The 17,660-nt window shown below is 48.9% G+C and overlaps 1 protein-coding gene across 3 annotated transcripts in view; it reads right to left on the bottom strand.

Moving 5' to 3' along the window:
- KIAA0513 (KIAA0513 ortholog) overlaps positions 1–14,870 on the bottom strand; it is a 61,718-nt gene extending 46,848 nt beyond the window's left edge. Inside the window, exon 1 of one of the 3 annotated variants that reach the window (XM_028093724.2) lies at positions 14,782–14,870. The gene's annotated coding sequence lies outside the window, so the exon portion shown is untranslated. Of the gene's footprint in view, positions 1–14,651 lie in introns of all 3 variants that reach the window. The other 2 variants (XM_028093732.2, XM_028093716.2) reach the window with 2 other exon arrangements.
- Positions 14,871–17,660: the final 2,790 nt, after the last annotated feature.

Genomic DNA, 17,660 nt, shown 5'->3' with positions numbered 1-17,660 from the left:
ATCTCTATGTTTTATTTTATTTTTTAAATGAATCTATACATTTTATAACTCATAGAAATTTACTCCAAGGAAAGGTCAATTTTACCATAGGTTAATTAAAAAGAAAAGAAAAAAAGAGGTGGAAACAGCCAGTCGAGTTCCCAGAACATAGCAGGGGCTAAGTAAATGACAGTTCCCTTTTTTTAGTAAGAAGTTGGGCTCTAGGGACCCAATTCTTCAGCTGCTTGGCTGATGTCAGCCCATCATCCAGCCTGGCACGTGTCCTAAATTTCTTGGTTTCTCTGTCCACATTTCTCCCAGGTGTCTGTCTGGAGCTACACACCTTTCCTGACAAGCAGGTTCTGAATGTGGGTCCTTGGAGAATGTGGGGCAACCGAGTCAGCCATCTCCTCTCCACCACCAGCTGACCTCAAAGGATGGCGCTGGCCACAGAGAGGCCGTCCCTTCTCTGCTGTTTATGCACCAATACCCACTCTCTTGGAAAAGGAATTCTTTCTTTGCCACGCGAGGGAAGCAAAGAACAATCGAGGGTCCAGCAGACAGAGATGGGCCAGAAATGATGAAGGCAGGGGAGAAAGGCCTCCAGTGGGTAAACGGTCCCCATTCTTGCTAGGCAGAGTGGAAGCACAGAAGTGGGTAGTTCTACAATACCAGAGTCCCCAGTTTTTCTGTGATTCTTTTCATCCTTTGTGTACATGGAAGAGAGAGTCATGCATGGAAAAAGCCCAGATTGAGTCAGTCTTGTTTTCAAACTAAACAGGTAGAAAAGCCACACAGAGCAGGCGTGAATGCAGGGAGGGAAAAGACACATGGCAAAAAAAGATTTAATGAGGGAAACCCACAGACATGACTCCTGCCAGATTCTCTACGTGAAGTACAAATAGCCAAAGACCAAAGTGAAGTCAAGGGCAACTCCCTGCATCTGAGAAGCTAGAACACGGTACTGTCAAGTGCAATGGCCTGGCTCACCTCCTGAGGGCTACCTAGCACCTGCCAACGTTTGCTTCTGGACCCCTCCCTAAGTGGATGGCCCTGAAGGATGGGCCTCACCCGTTAGGAGCACAGCCCTGCACCTGAGAGGGGTACAGAAAGCCCGAGCTAGATGTCAGGATCAAGGCTGGGCACGCAAAAGGGCTCCATAGAGCCTTGAGTTGACTGCTGGTTGGAGGTGACAATTGTCCATGCAGCCTGAACAGGCTGGAGCACAGTACACACCCCCCCCCCCCAACACACACACAGGGCAGAACCTGGTCACTTCATCTGAGGTGACAATGACTTAGGATCATTGAATCCTTGAAGTGGAACCCAATTTCCGAACTCCCTCTGTTACATTGTTAAAACAAGGACATGGGGCATCTGCTTAAGCATAACATATAAGGACTCTCTCTCCCCAAAGAACGGTGCTCACCAACAGGCCTGAGCAGCTGACACCAGCTGAGTGGCGGTCCTGCCCTCCTCTCCTTCCACTCTGTCATGCCACAGACGTGTCCAGGAGGGCATCTCTGACTGTTACAGACCATTTCCATGACTAGGATTGGAGAATTCCTTTCCTGCTGACCTAGTAATCACGGAGGGAGAGACTTTCTCCAAAGCTGCTGGTAGAGTTGGGGTCTCACTCTTCCGCATCACAATCAAGTAAATGCAGAAGTCAAAGCTCCCCAGTCAGGGTCACAGGGGAGGGGCCTGGTTTCTGAGTCACGGCCTGGAAAGCTTGGGACCTGCCCTGGGTAAAGCAGGAGACCACCATCTCCCCTTCCTGGGGGCCTGCAGCCCTGGCGTGCACTCCGGCCCGGGGTCGCCTCCTTCCTGCAAACCCACACGAGGATCCAGCCTCTTCAGTATGGACTAGACAAAGGCCCTGAGCCACAGAGAACTCACCAAGTGACCCTGAGGGAAAAAGACAGGCCTTCTGTAACCAGGGCTTCCTTCCTTCTGAGCCACTGTGGTTTTAAGGAGACAAGAGATGAAAAACTCGCATGCATGTCTTCCTAAGGGCACGACGGTCCATGTAAGGCATATCAGGCAGTTAGATGTCACCACGATTGGCTCATCATGGCAGAACAACCCAAGCAAAGAGAACAAAGGATAGCCTGGGAGTCATGCAGGGCAGCACCCTGGTCTTTGGAGGCGATGCGGCCATGGGGGCAGGGGTCATATCCTCCCTGCTTGGCCACAGCCTGACCCAAACCTCTGCCAGTCGTCAGCCTGTCTCTCCACCCAGGGGCCTGGGCCAGGGACAGTCACACACCGACTCTCAGGAGAACCAAGGGAGGACGGTGCTGGTTCCTCTGCCAAGACTGCAAAGGAGAGAGGACGCCACCCCCATGGCCTGCTTTGCTTCTTTTCTTTCCTGGAGTGATTTGCCCCATTGCCCAACTGCTGTTCCTTTATTGAGCACATATGAATATCTTCCTCAGATTCCATTCCAGACACTCGGTTTTCATCTGAGAGCTCAAGTATGCCTTTTTTTTTTGGATTCAGAATCCCCCAAAACATGACAGGGAGGAAAGGGTTATTTCACCAAGTGCCTCTGGCCAGACCATCCCTGCTAGGTTGTTCCAACGATCAGAAGGACAGAGAGACAGAGACAGAAGGACAGAGAGGGACACACACATACATACACATGCATGCACACACGGAGACCCCCTGCCGGACCTAAGGACAGGGCATCACGATTCTGCTGAGTGGCCTTAGATGTGACATGACAGGTCTTTCTATCAAACATTTAAAAGATTTTTATACCACCCGTTCTAGAAGCTATAGACAATCACATTTTTCTAAAGTTTTTCTCTCCTTACAAGTTCATATTTGAATAAAAGGATGGCATTTTCAGACATCTTGAAACAGTCGCTGCTTCCTCCTCTTCCGTGCACGTGTGGGCTGTCCTGCCACACCTGAATGCCGTGGTGTTCCCAGTGGTACGTGCTCCCTAGAAGGTCAGAGCCCCTGCTTCCTACTCTGCTGCTTTGGTGACTGCGATGGTGCGAGAAAGCTGAGCTGGTTTGGGCTGTTCTTCCCCATAATGCTAACTATTACTACTATTTAGTACTTGTTAATAGGGAAATGATAATTACCACTAACATTCACGCTCACTACGTACAGGGCACTGAGCTAATGCTCTACATGGATAACCTGATTTCACTGTCCCGTAACATGTGGGCTAGGTCTATTAGAATAGAATCCCCATTTTATGGCTGGAAAAAAGCTTGAAGGCTTAGAAAAGTTAAACAGCTGCCTAAAGCCAGAGAGCCAAAATCAAAGAGTCTGGGTAAACCCAATCAGAGCCAGACGCCACAGCCTTGCTGTAATGCAAACTGGGAACTGTGCTAACCTGGGGTGTGCATAAGGACCCTCCAAACAGATGCTGTGGACTCACCCTCTCTTGCCCATCACTACAGAAGAAGACACAAGCCAGGGGTCTCCCTATTTGGGGGTGATGCAGGCAATGTCTGATTTAGACATTTATTCCACAGCATTTAAAGAGGTTTCCTAATTCCTGTTACAGTAGACATCAGCCAACGAGGAAAGCTCAGCATTGGTCACCCACAAATGCTAGGTTTTCACAGACATTACTCAGTGTCTAAAGGAAAAAAAAAAAAAACAATCGAAAAATAACACTAATAAAGGAGATGCCTGCAAAGGAGTGGGAACAAAACAGTTATCCCTAAATAATTCTAGACCTTGTTTAACTCAAATAAAATCCCATGATGTTAGAGTTGGATGAGACTTGAGATTTCCGGAGGATGGTGGGGGGGGTTGGCAGACAGACAAGGGAGGGACAGGGGGAGGCACAGACTCACGGAAGTAGCTGTGACGGAGTGATGTCAAGGCGGCAAAGTGGCTCATACACAGCTGCATCGATAGCCCAGGCTTTCTGCCCACAACATCACCAGATGGGTAAAGGGGAACCAGCGAAAATGGTCACTCTCGTCCCTGGACTGGTTTGTCATCTCTCAGTTCAGGGCCACGTCCTGCAATGTCACCGCCCTAGGCCAAAGAATGTGGCCGCTGCTTCCTTTTGGTGGCAGTACCAATGTGGACAGGTGAATGGTGTTATTTTGTAAAATTCAGGTCCTTCGTTGGACAAACATGTTTTAGGCCCCTACCATGTCGTGGGGACTGTAGTAAGTCCGGAGGTACAAGGAACAACAGGGTATGGGGCCTTCCTTTCCCCAACGCGATCGAGGGAGGGACAGATATAAGGAAATGATCACAGGGACGTCACGAGGGCCGCAATTCCAGGATGAAGATGTCAGCGGGAGCCCAGAAGGAGGAGCGCTCCATTCTGCCCGGGGAGACTTTAAAGACTGCATTCCTGGGGTTGATTCTAGTAGAAGCTGGTCGCTCAGACTAGGGAAGATACTCCAGAGAGGGCAGCACGAAGCAGAAGGCAGTAGATACCCTGCACACCGCTAACACAGTTGCATTCAGACCTCGCTGGAGAGTCGCAAGGGACGACAAACGTTGATTGCCAAGTCTGGTACAAGTTCAGTTTGTATTTGCAAGTGCAGCTGACTCTCGAACCACAGTTGGGGAGTGACCCCACACTCACAGTTGAAAGTCTGCACATAATTTCTGACTCCCCAAAAACTTAGCTCCTGATAACCCACTGGGGACCAGAAGCCTTACTGATGAGGTAAACAGTCTACTAACATGTATTTTATGTTACGTGTATTACATATTCTAGTCTTACAATAAAGCAAGCTAAAGAAAACAGCATTTAGAAGATCGTAAGAGGAGATACACCTATGACACAGCACCGTATTATCTACATATAAGCAAGCCGTGCAGCTCAAACCCGTTGAACCTGCTGTTCCAGAGTCAACTGTATTCCCCAAAACCTGAAAAGCTAAAAGTACAGTCAATCGTTTTTCTACCCCCAATAATATGGGAGCCAAATTCTCTTATTTTGGGGGGCCTTAATGTATAAAAAGAATTAAAATGCACATAATTCTGTGCTCTGATCCTGCTTTGGAGTGTAAATAAGGATTTTTTACAAGTGTACTTGGCAGATGTTTCCTTGCATGTAACTAAAAAGAAATCAGGTTCAGGTGCTGCTCTGGTCAGAAAGTAACTAAATAGCTTTCAGGGGGCACTTCAAGTGTATTGATCCGCGGTTCTGAGGACACAGGCTCTTCCAGATGTCTTCCCTGCAGAATTCTAACTCCCAGTTTAAAAGGGAAGCTAATTTTCTTTCCTCTCAAATGCTCTAGCTGAAGGCTGTTTTATTTGGTCTACCCTTTTAGGAAAAAAGCCGATAAGCAGAGGCAGGTTTAGCCTGAGAGAGAGAAGGGCATGAAAAGATGGGGTCTGCAGAGAACCTGTCAAGTTTCCACAGACTAACAACCTTCCTGACATTATCAGAGGCGACTCAGAAATGCCACAAATGTTGGCACCACGCTGATCTACAGCAGGGCCGACCTACCCAGCACTTTCGGGCTGCATCAGTCTTTGCAGTGAGGGCTGTCCTCTGTGGGCACAGCAAGATACGTGGCGGTTACCCCCAAGTTGTGGCAATCAAAAATGTCTCTGGACACTTCCCCCAGTTGAAATCTCTGATCTATTTTAACTCCAAGCAGCAAACAACGCCAAAGAATCTCAATCCTGTTAACTGGTTCCTAGTGAAAACCCTTCTCTCTTTGGTTATCATTGTACCCCCCAAAATAAACCCAATAAAAGTGATCACAGGAGACCTTAAACAATATCTAAGTCTGTATATGAAACAGTTAATATTGTTGGCCACGGGAAACCCTGTGCATTGAATTCCTCTGATTAAAACAGACTCCAAATGGCACTGGCTACTTAGTTGCCCCTGGAGTGGTAAGCGGATATGGTTGTGTCTCGTTCATTCTGCCATAGGTTCGTACCCGTCATTCAACAAATATTGTGCATTCACAGTGTGCCAGGCATTGTTTCAGAAGAGTAAGACAAACAAAAGCCTAGCCCTCAGGGAGCTTATGTTCTAGTCGGAGAACAAAGAGATCATTATAGTCCGTCTAAGTGCTGTGAATAACATAAAGCACAAATGGGTTAGAGCTATGCTGTCCTATAGAGTAGCCATTGGCCACATAGGACTATGAAGCCCATGAAATGTGGCTCATTTAAACTGAGTTGTGCTGACCACACCAGACATCAGACTTAGCACAAAACGAGAATGTAAAATGTCTCGATAATAATTTTTATATTGATTAGATGTGGAAATGAGATTAAATACTGGATTAAATAAAATCCATGATAAAAATTAATTTTGCCTGTTCTGTTTACTTGTTTAGTGTGGCTCCTAGAAACTTAATACAATGCATGTGGCTCACCCCATATTTCCATTGGGCAGTGCTGGGCCAGAGAAACCAGATGGAGGTGGGGAGCTCCTTCAGCCTGAGAAGCCAGGGAGGGTCACTCTACCATCTGGAGGACCAGCATCCCAGCCCAAGGAAATGGCAAATTCACGGCTCTGCAGTGGGAATGAACCTGGCCCATTAAAGCAACAGTGAGGCAGTATGGCTCCATGGGGTAGACACAGGGAGGGAGGGAAGGAGCTAAGGATGGCAGGGCTGCGGGCCAGGTGCTGAGGCAGAGGCTTGGAGGCCAAGCTAAGGGGTTAGGGCTTCATCCCAGGAGCCATGGGAGAGCACTGGAGGGTTTACATCAGGGGAACATCATAACCTCATTTATGTTTTACCAAGATGCTACACTTGGTGGTTGCGTGGAGAAAGGACTGGCATTCAAGCAAGAACAGAAGCAGGACCACCAGGAGGGAGGCATCAACCTTGTGGGACCCCTCAAGCTTTGGGCCACTCTGGGTCAGCTGGCAGGGTTACTTAGAAGAGGATAGGAAGGGCGCCTGGGTGGCTCAGTTGAGTTGAGCAGACGATTCTTGGTTTCCACTCAGGTCGTGATCTCATGGGTTGTGGGGCCAAGCCCCCCATATGGCTCTATGCTCAGCAGGGAGTCTGCTTCTCCCCTTCTCCCTCTGCCCCTCCCCCCAATTTGAGAAACAAAGAGAAAGAGAGATTGTGTGTGAGAGAGAGCGAGCATGTGCTCTCTCTCACACACACACAATCTCTCTCAAATAAATTTTTTTTAATAAATAAATCTTTAAAAACAAAAAGAAGAGGATAGGAGATGACATCAGAGATGCTACTTCTTTCCCATAGGATAAGTCTGGTTAATTCAACTTACATTAAAATTTTGATTATATATAATACCTCTTTCCACCACAAGAGCAGGTAAATGAAGTTTGTTTTTTTTAAGAAAGAGAATGAGTGCAAGGTGGAGGGAGGGAGAGGGAGAGAATCTTAAGCAGGCTCCCCGCTGAGTGTAGAGCCCAATGCGGGGATTGATCCCACAACCCTGAGACCAAGACCTAAGCTGAAGCCAAGAGTCAGACGCTTAACCGACTGAGCCACCCAGGCGCCCCTGAAGTATTTTTTTTTATTATCCAAATGGAGCATCAGGATTCTCAGAGCCATCCTGCTGCTTAATGAAGTTCAGCTAACCTGCCTCCTTGCAGAATAGGGAGGGTGTTAGACTAGCTTTCCTCTGTTAACTGGTTTCCTATTTCCTTGTACCACCGCACTAATTAAGTTTTTAAAACTGGGGGTTTTTAGGTTTGTTATTGTTTTGGTCTCACTTAATGCACTTACTTCATTCTTGCTACTTTACTCTTAACTCAAAATTTGGTTTTCTTCTCTCATGAGGCTTTCACCCCTTTTAACTGGGCCCTATTTTTGCATCTCAGCCTCCTGGGTTCACCCCTAAGTCCCCTAACTCAGGAGTGTTGGCAAACAACAGCCCTCTAAGCTCATCTGCTCTGGTATTTTCCATTTACCGTTTGCTCTACTGTTGTTAGAGCCTCGTTTTTCCCCTAGCTCACTGGTCACTTTTGCCACTGGTGAGTCATTTGCTCTGAGTCATGCCTGGCCGTTATGCAAAGGCCAGGAAAATGCCTCAGGACACACACCTGGTTTACAAAAGGACATCACTGAGGAATATGGTGTTTTCCTAAGTGGATCCAGTAATTAACTGAAAAAACAAAATCCCCTTTTCTCCCTTTTTTTCCCCCCTCCAAATCTGCCATTTCCCTCAGCATTTGCTGGAGATTACTCCTATGGTGGAACGAATCTTGGTCATTCGTCTTGGACCGTGAGAGGCAAGAGAACGTTTCTGGAATGAGCCCAGAAAACCCCTGAGGATGAAAGCAGGTCCTTCTTATGTAACGTCCTTGCTCTATTGAACAGCACCAACCTCACACACAGGCCACATGTGAGTAGCTCTTCCTTTCGAGAGCTAGGAAGATACTGTTCTACACAGGACCACTACCCTGTACACAGATGAGAACCACAGACAGCGGGCAGGTTCCTCTCGGCACCTCAGATTTCTCGTCTGTGAACTGGGGATGGCACCGGCAGCTACCCGGGAGTGTTCTTGCGGGGGTTAGCATGATGGCCCCAGAGAGCGCTGAGCACACTGCTGGGTATGGCAGAGCAAAGCCAATCAGCATGACCTGTCTCAGCAACACCCTCCCTCAGGAGCACAACTGCCCCTCCCACCTTTCTCCCCCAGAATGCTCTGCACTGGCCTCCCTTCAGGGCTAACCCTGATGTTAAAGGAACTGGACTCTGAGAACCACCCCAGCAATACAAGCATTCTCCCCACCCTCTGGCCTCAGAACCGCACATTTTACATCACACGCTCCTTCCTTCTGAGCACTTTCCCTCCAAATATAAAACTCTTGGCAGAAGAGCTCGTCATCAACTCCTAACACATGGGAATGCATCGGCCCATCAGGTCCCCACGGAAGGGGTTCTGAAAATGCAGCAGAAGGAAGAATGGAAGGCAGGGATGTAAGCAGAGCCCTTGGGTTGTGTGAGGGGAGGTGGCACTCGGGGACATTAAAGGGGACAGCAGATCTGGAAGGAGATGGAGGAAACTGGGGTTGATGGGTGCCCCTGGGGAAGGGACTGGGAAGCTGGAGGGGGCAGGGAAGGCAGAGGCAGGAACTGCTCTTCACCAGACATCTTTCTCTTACCATCTGAATTCTGTACCATCTGCATGTATTACCTTGTCCAAAAATTCATTACATTAAAAAAGGAGGGATTACCTATCTCCCTTAATAAGGCGAGACAGAGCCAGAAATGAAAAGGTCTCAAAGGCAAAGGTGCAAGTCATTTCGGATATTTTGCTGGCAGCCTGCCCTGCTCTCACGCACTCCCCCAGCCCCAGCCCCCAAAATGCAAAGTTTCCCCGTGAATACCTGGATGGCTCATTCCTGGAACACCAGCAATACTTTTTCAGGGTCATAACCCGAGACACTAAAACCCGGAACTCTTAAAACCTTATGGAAAGGGGCGCCTGGGTGGCTCAGTCGTTAAGCGTCTGCCTTCGGCTCAGGTCATGATCCCAGGGTCCTGGGATCGAGTCCCACATCGGGCTCCCTGCTCAGCGGCAAGCCTGCTTCTCCCTCTCCCACTCCCCCTGCTTGTGTTCCTGCTGTCACTGTCTCTCTCTGTCAAATAAATAAAATCTTAAAAAAAAAAAAACCTTATGGAAAAGCCCCTCTGAATCCCTGGGAAAGCCCAACAAGGGGAAACCAACTTCTCCTAATGTTATAGGGCCCATCAGAGCTGACCACATGAGGTTTCGTGTTGGCAGTGTAAGGCTCACGTGCACCATTTACTTCACCGTGGGACGTCAAGGAGCGATGCCTCCCCTACAAGGAGAGGGTAAAGCAAACCGCCAAGGAAGGAAATAATCCCTGAAGGGCTCCGGCAGAGCCATCAGACAAATCCCACATCCTACCCTGGCCTTGTGCCACTAGTAAGACCCCTCCGGTAGCAGGCGGGGGAGGCCACAGGCCTTGCAATCTGACACAGGAGACTCATCTTGTCCTCTTGACCTTGGGCAAGTCACTCAACTGCTAGGACCCTTGGCCTCCTCACTCTGACACATGCCAGATCACCACTTACCTTGCAAGTTGTAAAGAGCACAATGCTTCATGTAAAAATACCCAAATCCACATCATTATCCCTAAAGAGAATGCAGCACCTCCTTCCAGTCTTTCCCTTTAAAATGTCACGGGATCTGGGCGCCTGGGTGGCTCAGCTGATTAAGTGGCTGCCTTCGGCTCAGGTCATGATCCCAGGGTGTGGGATCGAACCCCACATCAGGCTCCCTGCTCAGTGGGGAGCCTGCTTCTCCCTCTCCCTCTGCTGCTCCCCCTACTTGTGCTCTCTCGCTCTCTCTGTCAAATAAATAAAAAATCTTAAAATGTCACTGGATCTTGAAGTTAGAAGCTGTTATGCATTGAACTGTGTCCCCTAAAAAGATACGTTGAAATCCTAACCCCCAGAATCTATGAACGTGACCTTATTTGGAAACAGGGTCTTTGTAGATGTAATTAGTTACGTTACAATAAAGTCATAATGGAATATGACCAACCTGATGGCGTCCTTACATAAGAAAAGAAACAGACCCCCCCGCCACCCCGCGCGCGCACACACACATGCAAAGAGAGAGGGCGGCCATGTGACCATAGAGGCAGAGACTGGAGTGATGCAGGCTTCAAGCCAAGGAATACGAGGGTTGCTGGAGACCACCAGAGGCTGGGAGAGAGGCATGAAACAATTCTCCCTCTGAACCCCCAAGAAGGAACCAACGCTGCTGGCACCTTGACTTTGGACTCCCGGTCTCTAAAACCGGGAGTTTTAGAGAATGGGAGAATAAACAGATGTTGTCTCAAGCCACCCCGGTTGTGGTACTTTGTTACAGCAACCCCGGGAAAGTAGTACAGTGAGTTACCCGCTTTCCTATCTATCTAGTGCTTGAATTGTCTTGCCCAATGGCTGGCTAGTCAGCCTATGTCTGACTGTCCCCAGTACAAGAAAACTAACTTGGTAGCTACCAAGGCAGCTATCCCTCCCATCTCTGAAAAGGTCTGACTGTCATTAAAATCATTCATTCAACAAATATTTATTGAGAAACTATATGCCAGGCACTCTTTGGCGGTACTGCTGATACAGTGGTAAATGGGCAGCAGACAATAAAAGCTTTCTCAAAGAAGATCATTTCTGATATTGTTATGAAGGAAATAAAACAGTATAATATAATAAAGTGGAGGGGTTGGGGACCAGGAAGAAACTATTTTAGTTGTCAGGGAAGTTCTAAGGATGTGACCTTAGAGCACTCACTTGAATGACAGGGAGCCAGCCAACGGAAAATCTGGCAAAAGGAATAGCCAATGCAAAGGCCCTGAGGCAGAGTGAAATGGATGTGTTCAAGGCACAAGAAGAAGGTGGGCTTTTTGTAAGAGAGTGGTAACTCATGAAGCTGCAGAAACAAGAAAGGTCAGCTAGCACTCATCTAGCATCCCAAGTAGAAGACAGTGAGAAGTCTGATTTCAACCCCCAGAGTACTGGGAAGCCACTGGGGAGAGGTATGAGTCAACCCATAGTTTTTTAAAAGATTACTGGCATGATAACGTTCTTTAAAACTAAAATCTTCCTGGGGTGCCTGGGTGGCTCAGTTGGTTAAGCATCTGCCTTTGGCTTGGGTCATATTCCTAGGGTCCTGGGATCGAGCCCCGCATCGGGCTCCCTGCTCAGCAAGGAGTCTGCCTCTCCCTCTCCTTTTGCCCCTCCCCCTGCTTGTGCTCTCTCTCTCTTGCAAATGAATAAGTAAAATCTTAAAAAAAAAAAAAAAACTAAATCAAAATCTTCCTAACTATAACTTGCGTCCCTTGGTTCTTGGGCCACTAGAGAACAAGTTTATTAATGACAGCCCTGAACCTTCTGTGACCATGGCTCCCCAGATTCTCAGGCCTACCAGCTATAATTCACTCACCCCCGTAGCAATTTCCAATGAATATTCTCGATTTTTTTTCTATGTCCTTTTTAAATGTGATGTCCAGAAAAGAACACAATACTCTAAGCATGGAGTCGTAGATTGGAACTGTCATCTTGTTCATTCAGATCTATACATCTATTGCTGTGCCCTAAAATTGTCTTGGATTTTAATTGTTTTGTACCACTGACCACTGAAACATATCTCAGATAACCTCCCCCGAAGTCCTTTTCCAGATCTAGATGTCCAGATCTAGAAAGTGGGATTAAAGCGTGTTCTTCTCTAATGAGAACAGCTGTGCCCTGGTTTAAAAAAAAAAAAAAAAAAGGTGTCACCATAACCCAGACAATGCCAGGTATAGAATACTGCATCCAATAAACAAAACTACTGGGTCAGCTACCCACGTTTCACAACCACTAGACTTTTCTTCCGGGTGGAGGACAAGGAAAACTCTAAGGGCACGTTTCCCTAGAATTGCTTTGTTCTCTTGCATCACATCTGAAGACACCTAGACTATTTGGAAATACCAAGCACTTGAGCAAGAGGCTCCTTGCAAGCATACTTCCTACTAGATTTCTCAAAGATAGATAAACAAATCTGAGTAGATGCAGACTCTCTCAGGCTTGGGTGGGGGAAGTGGTAAAGGTGTAGCTGCACCGGGGAGCTGAGCGCACTTAGTGAAGAGGCAAGTGGTGGCAGAGAAGGATGCTCTGCCCGCGGATGCTGGCGTCCTCGGATGCGCTGTAATCCGTCCTATCCTTCCCACATCCCATTCCATAGGCTGATGACAGACTATTGCCTCCGGTTCACACCAGATGGCTAGGTTCATCATTTTGCTTCGCCCCCTAGGACCTAAGTGACTCTGGGCACTCGCTTAGCCTCAGTTCTCTCATCTGTGACATGGGAGTGTTAACACCACCTATCACTCCAAGTTTATGGTGCAGCTCAGTTGAGATTTTGTGCACAAGCCCTTTGTAAAGTACTCTGTCATGTAAAAGTGAGGAGTTATTATGAGCAACAGGATTTTACTCCTCCCTTTGTGTATTTTTCCTGCTGCCGGTTGAATTTTCCTGACTTTTTTTTTTTTTTTTAATCTTCCCAGGTTGTTTTGATGTCTCTTTTAACCTGATTATTTTGGGTTTTTTTGAGGGAGGAGGCAGTGAGTGAGCTAGCAAGCGAGCGAGAAAGAAGCATATAGCATGACTCATTCCATTCTGAACCTTTCTTGGGATTGTCCTGAAAGATGTCCTCTCTTGGGGTCACCATAAGGCAATTTACCCCTGAAGAACCAAAATTAATTGTCATACCAAGAGAATCACTATTCTCTACTCTCTAGAATTCTGTAGCAAATTATTTAAGGTTTCTGACTTACTCATGTCACCCAGTAGTAGCTTTTCACTGCCTTTAGTCATCACATTCTCAAATAACACAAACCATCTTCACGTTAACTGACACAGCCATACAAAAGACACACACTACAAAAGAAAACGTGGGAATGTATCCCAGAACCATACAAGAGGCTAGAGATAATCTGTAATCACTAAGAGCGCCTATGTGTGTGTCCTCAGTCATCTTCATTTCTTTTATAGAAAAAGAAAATCTCATGAGTCAACTTTTTCATTGTGAGCTGATCTCAAAAGCCTTTCGCCCTGTGCTTCAGATGTGTGAGCAGTCCTATTTCTGAACAAAACGGACATAAAAAAAAGTGACAGTGGAAGGGAAAGACTGAACAAAGAGAAAACATAAACTTCCAAATGGGAAGATGTAAAAGACCAAGGAGGAGCGCTCATGCGTAACCAATCAAAATCATTCTTTTTTTCTTTGCTCAATTCCCTGTTCTACATCTTGGCTGCCCTGGTTTAGGTTCCGGGAGGGGGTCCCTCTCATGAAATGACTCTGAAACAGTAGCATTAGGTGACAATGGTCTGGGCGGCAGCCTGGCTAAAGCAGCCTGGTCCCTGACAGCTGTCTGCGTGCCTCTACACTGACTCACCACAGGGACAACCTCCACACCAGGGCGCCTCACCTGTGCCAGCTCAGAGGCAAGTTCCTGCTCAGTCTGCAGGTCGGCACCCTTGCCCCACACTTAACCACAGAGTTAGACAAGCTGGCCATGGCTAGTGGCCACTGCAAAGTCGTTGTCTGAAATCCAACCCAAGTGCAACAACCCAGGGAAGCACAAGCCCCGTACGGGCGGGAAAAGGCACCCAGCTCCAGGAAGACCGCATCCTATCCTTTCCAATTCCCCGGGGCCACTGGTTCAGTCCGCCCTGAACCAGCTGTTCTAAACTGAGCTGCTAACACGGCGCCCATGCTGCTGTGGCCTCTGCAAACCTCTTTGCTTACTGACCCGTCCGGAGGATGGGGGGCCCTGGGAAGGCACGGTGGAGTTGACGGGGCGGCCCCCAGGCCAGAGCCCTTTCTCCCTCACCCCACACCCCACCGGTCTGCCACCCCGAGCAGAGAGGCAGCAAACTTACGCCTGAACACACAGCACGACGTGGCAAATGTCTTTCCCATCCTGGTTCCAGGCACCCCCTCCCCAGCATGCCCTTCGAGGAGTCTGGGGGTTCTTCTTCCCCCAAGACCGAGGAGCCGACTCCACCCCAAAGCCACTTGGCTACACCATCTGCCACCGGGGGGTGGGGACCCCTTGTCCATCCCCCCTCAGGTATTGCACTGCCCCCCACACCGCGGGCTCCCGGCTTCCCTTCCACCTCCGCACCCACAGCCCGCGCGGACCCTGCAAAAGCCCCTGAGGCCCCGACCCCGCGTCATCCCACGGCCCCCTCCCTCCACCCACGGCCCCTCACCCGCCGGCCCTCGGAGAGCCCCGCGCAGCCCGGACGAGTGACGCGTCTTCCCCCTCCGGGGCGCCGGCGGGAGCCTCGCTCACCGCGGCGGGCACCGGCCGGCGGGTCGGACCGGGGCGCGAACGGCTACCTTCGGGCTCGGCGCTGCGGCCACTGCGCGGGCCTGAGAGCCGGGTCCTTCCGAGGCGCCAGCCGCGCGAGCTGTCAGTCAGGCGGCCGTGCCCGCCCCGCCCCCTCGCCGGCGCCGCCTGCGCAAGCGCCAGAGTGGCCCAGCTCCTCCCCACGGGGGAGCCCCGAGCGCGGGTCACGTGACGTGACGGGCGGGGCGGCTGCTCGTGGCCGGAGATGTCAGGGTCCCGGTACCCGTCGCGGATCTCTCGGTACCCCGACTGTCCCCGGGCGGGAAGTCTGGTCCCACCGTCCCCGGGAGCACGCTCGGACACCTCGCGTGGATCGCTGTTACGGAAAGCCGTGGAACCCGGTCTCCTGGATCTGCTCAGAACTAGGGTTCCCCCGGGGAACAGTTGGGTGGGACGGGCCGTTCTGCGAGCACAGGAGAGGGGGATTTGGTGATTTGGGTCGCGAGGCCTGGGGAAGCCCTGGCCGGGAGCCGGGGAATAAGGCCGGTTCTGGTTGCTTCCGGGCCCTGAGTGTCTCCACCTTTAAGACAAAGATGCCATTTGCCATTTCCTGCCCTCCTATTCCAGGGATAGTGTGAAGTCTTGACGTTAACAACACACTTTCAAAATAAGTCAGGCAAGGAAGCATAGTATAGAAGGGCAATTTATTTTTTGAAAGGGGGAATCTTAAAAAGCTGATAGATCCCACCTCGTCTGCACGGAAAGTTCTAGGCTAGTCTGCATCTTTTCAGCAAATGGAGTAAACAACTTTCTTCCTCCACACCTCTAAAATTAAAAAAAGAAAATTAAAAAAAAAAAGGAATGTCTCCTTTGGAAGCTTTTTTTCAGTTCTGGAGGAAGGAAGTATAGAAACATAAACTGACGCCCACTCCCAATAATTTGGGGGTTATATCAAACTTGGTTCCAGCACCAGCAAAATAAGAGAGGATGATCCCAGAGAGTGGGCTTACGTTGTCCAAACGTGGTTTCCAGAGCTGCATTACAGAGCTCTAGGGCTCCTTCTGGTGGTTGCTTGTATGAAATAATAAAGCCCTGTCTAAATAAATGTAGTGCTACCTGAAATAGGGCTGAATGTCAGCAGGTTCTCTGAAGTCCTGGTAGTTACAAGGGAGGATCTGGAGTTCTGCGACTTTTAGGGAAAAAGCTGACATGGATTGATGACCGAGCATCTTTCCTGTGCCCCAAGAGCACCTGCTGGTCCCTGTGAAATGACCTACAGAACTTAAGGCTTGCTTGGCAAAGTTTAAGAAAACAACATGAAGGAAAAAGCTGGGAGCTTTATCCACAAGAGTTATGGCGCCTTCGTGTCATAGCTGCTTCTGGTCCATTCCATATTTGCTTGACCAGTTCGGTGTGGCCATGATGTATGAGAAGCTGGGTCTTGGGGTATTTCAAGTTTGGTGTGAACTCAGGAAGGGAAGGAGTGTAAGGTAGCCTTCATTCCCTTAAGTGGATACTACAAATAGGTGGGCATGCTGTTTGTGCCTCCAGCAGAATACGAGCCCATCTAGTGGACTTTATGGGAACAGGATCCTATCTGTGGCTGGAGGAACTCCTCACCTAGTTCAATGAGTGAATACGGCATGAGGCAAGGACTCAAGCAGCCCTGACCTGACTCTGGTGATAACAACTATTCAGGAAAACTGGAAAATGTGAGCTCATTCAGGGTCAGATCCCATTCGGGGAAACTATCATTTCTCAAGAGATTCCTATGAACCCTGCCTCTCCATGCCTCAGAAAAGGTGTTCTGGCCTTGCCAGAAGGTTGGAGAGAGGCAGATACATGGCCAGTTAAAAAAAGGGTGGGGGAGAGAGTTCTGCAAACCACAGGCCAGTGAACTGGACATTGCGCATAGGAAATATTCAGCACAGATCACTCACAAAAAATATTTGTGACCCCTCAGAAGAGGAAGCATCGATGACAAAGATCAGGTCATTGCTAGGTTAGCCCTATTTCTGTTGTGAAATGGATAGACTGCTAAGTCAGGGAATAGGATAGAAATAGTGTATTTGGGCCTGGGAGGTGTATTTACCAGGATTCTTTCAGCTATAGGTGATAGAACTCAATTCAAACTGTTTTTTCAAAAAAAAAAAAAAAAAAGGAAGATATTGGCTCATGTAACTCCCCTAAATTCTGGGGTTGGCTCAGCGGGATCCAGGGGTGCCAGCGATGTCGTCAGAACTCAGTCCCTCTTCCCTACTTGACTTCCTCCCTCTAAGCTGGCTTCGTTCTAGGACTAGGGGCTTTTTTATAAGATGGTCTCCAGGAGCAACAGGCATATGTCCTTTCAACTTAGCAACCCCAGGGGGAAAAAGGACTCTGTCCCTCAGTATTTCCAGCAAAAGTCCTAGGATTTGATCTCAATGGACCAACACTGGGCGAGTGCTCATCCCCTTGAGCCAATCTCTTAAGGCCAGGTTGTTGGGATAATTGGATTGGCCATACCTGGACAGGAGGGAGGATCAGCCCCACCCGGCTCCCTGCGTGGAGGAGCACGGGGAGAGTGGGTCGCCACAGGGAACTGAGAAAGAAGACAGATGCTGGGCAAATGGGGGAGTGCAACAGATATCCGGGACAAAGCATTTGCTGAGGTATCTCCTGATACTGTATAAAGGACATGAAGAAAGGGTGGGAGAAATAGTAAATTTATTGGATGGCAGAGTCAATACTCAAAAATACTTTGACTAGTGGATGGCTCCAAAAAACAATTCTACCAGATCAACCAGGCGGCGTGACTTAGCATCACTTCGGCTTCTGGTTGCCCACCATGCCTATTTTCCCCTCTCCCTTTGTAACATATTGCCACAAATGTGGCTTCAAACAATACAGATTTACTATCTTACAGCTCTAGAGGTCAAGTTCTAAAATC

Source organism: Eumetopias jubatus, unplaced genomic scaffold (genome assembly GCF_037043125.1).
Source record: "Eumetopias jubatus isolate StellerSeaLion01/CBP00866 unplaced genomic scaffold, mEumJub1_p1.0 scaffold_10, whole genome shotgun sequence".
Taxonomy (NCBI): Eukaryota; Metazoa; Chordata; class Mammalia; order Carnivora; family Otariidae; genus Eumetopias; species Eumetopias jubatus.
The sequence above is the reverse complement of the archived record's forward strand: the minus strand, read 5'-3'. Positions and strand labels throughout refer to the sequence as shown.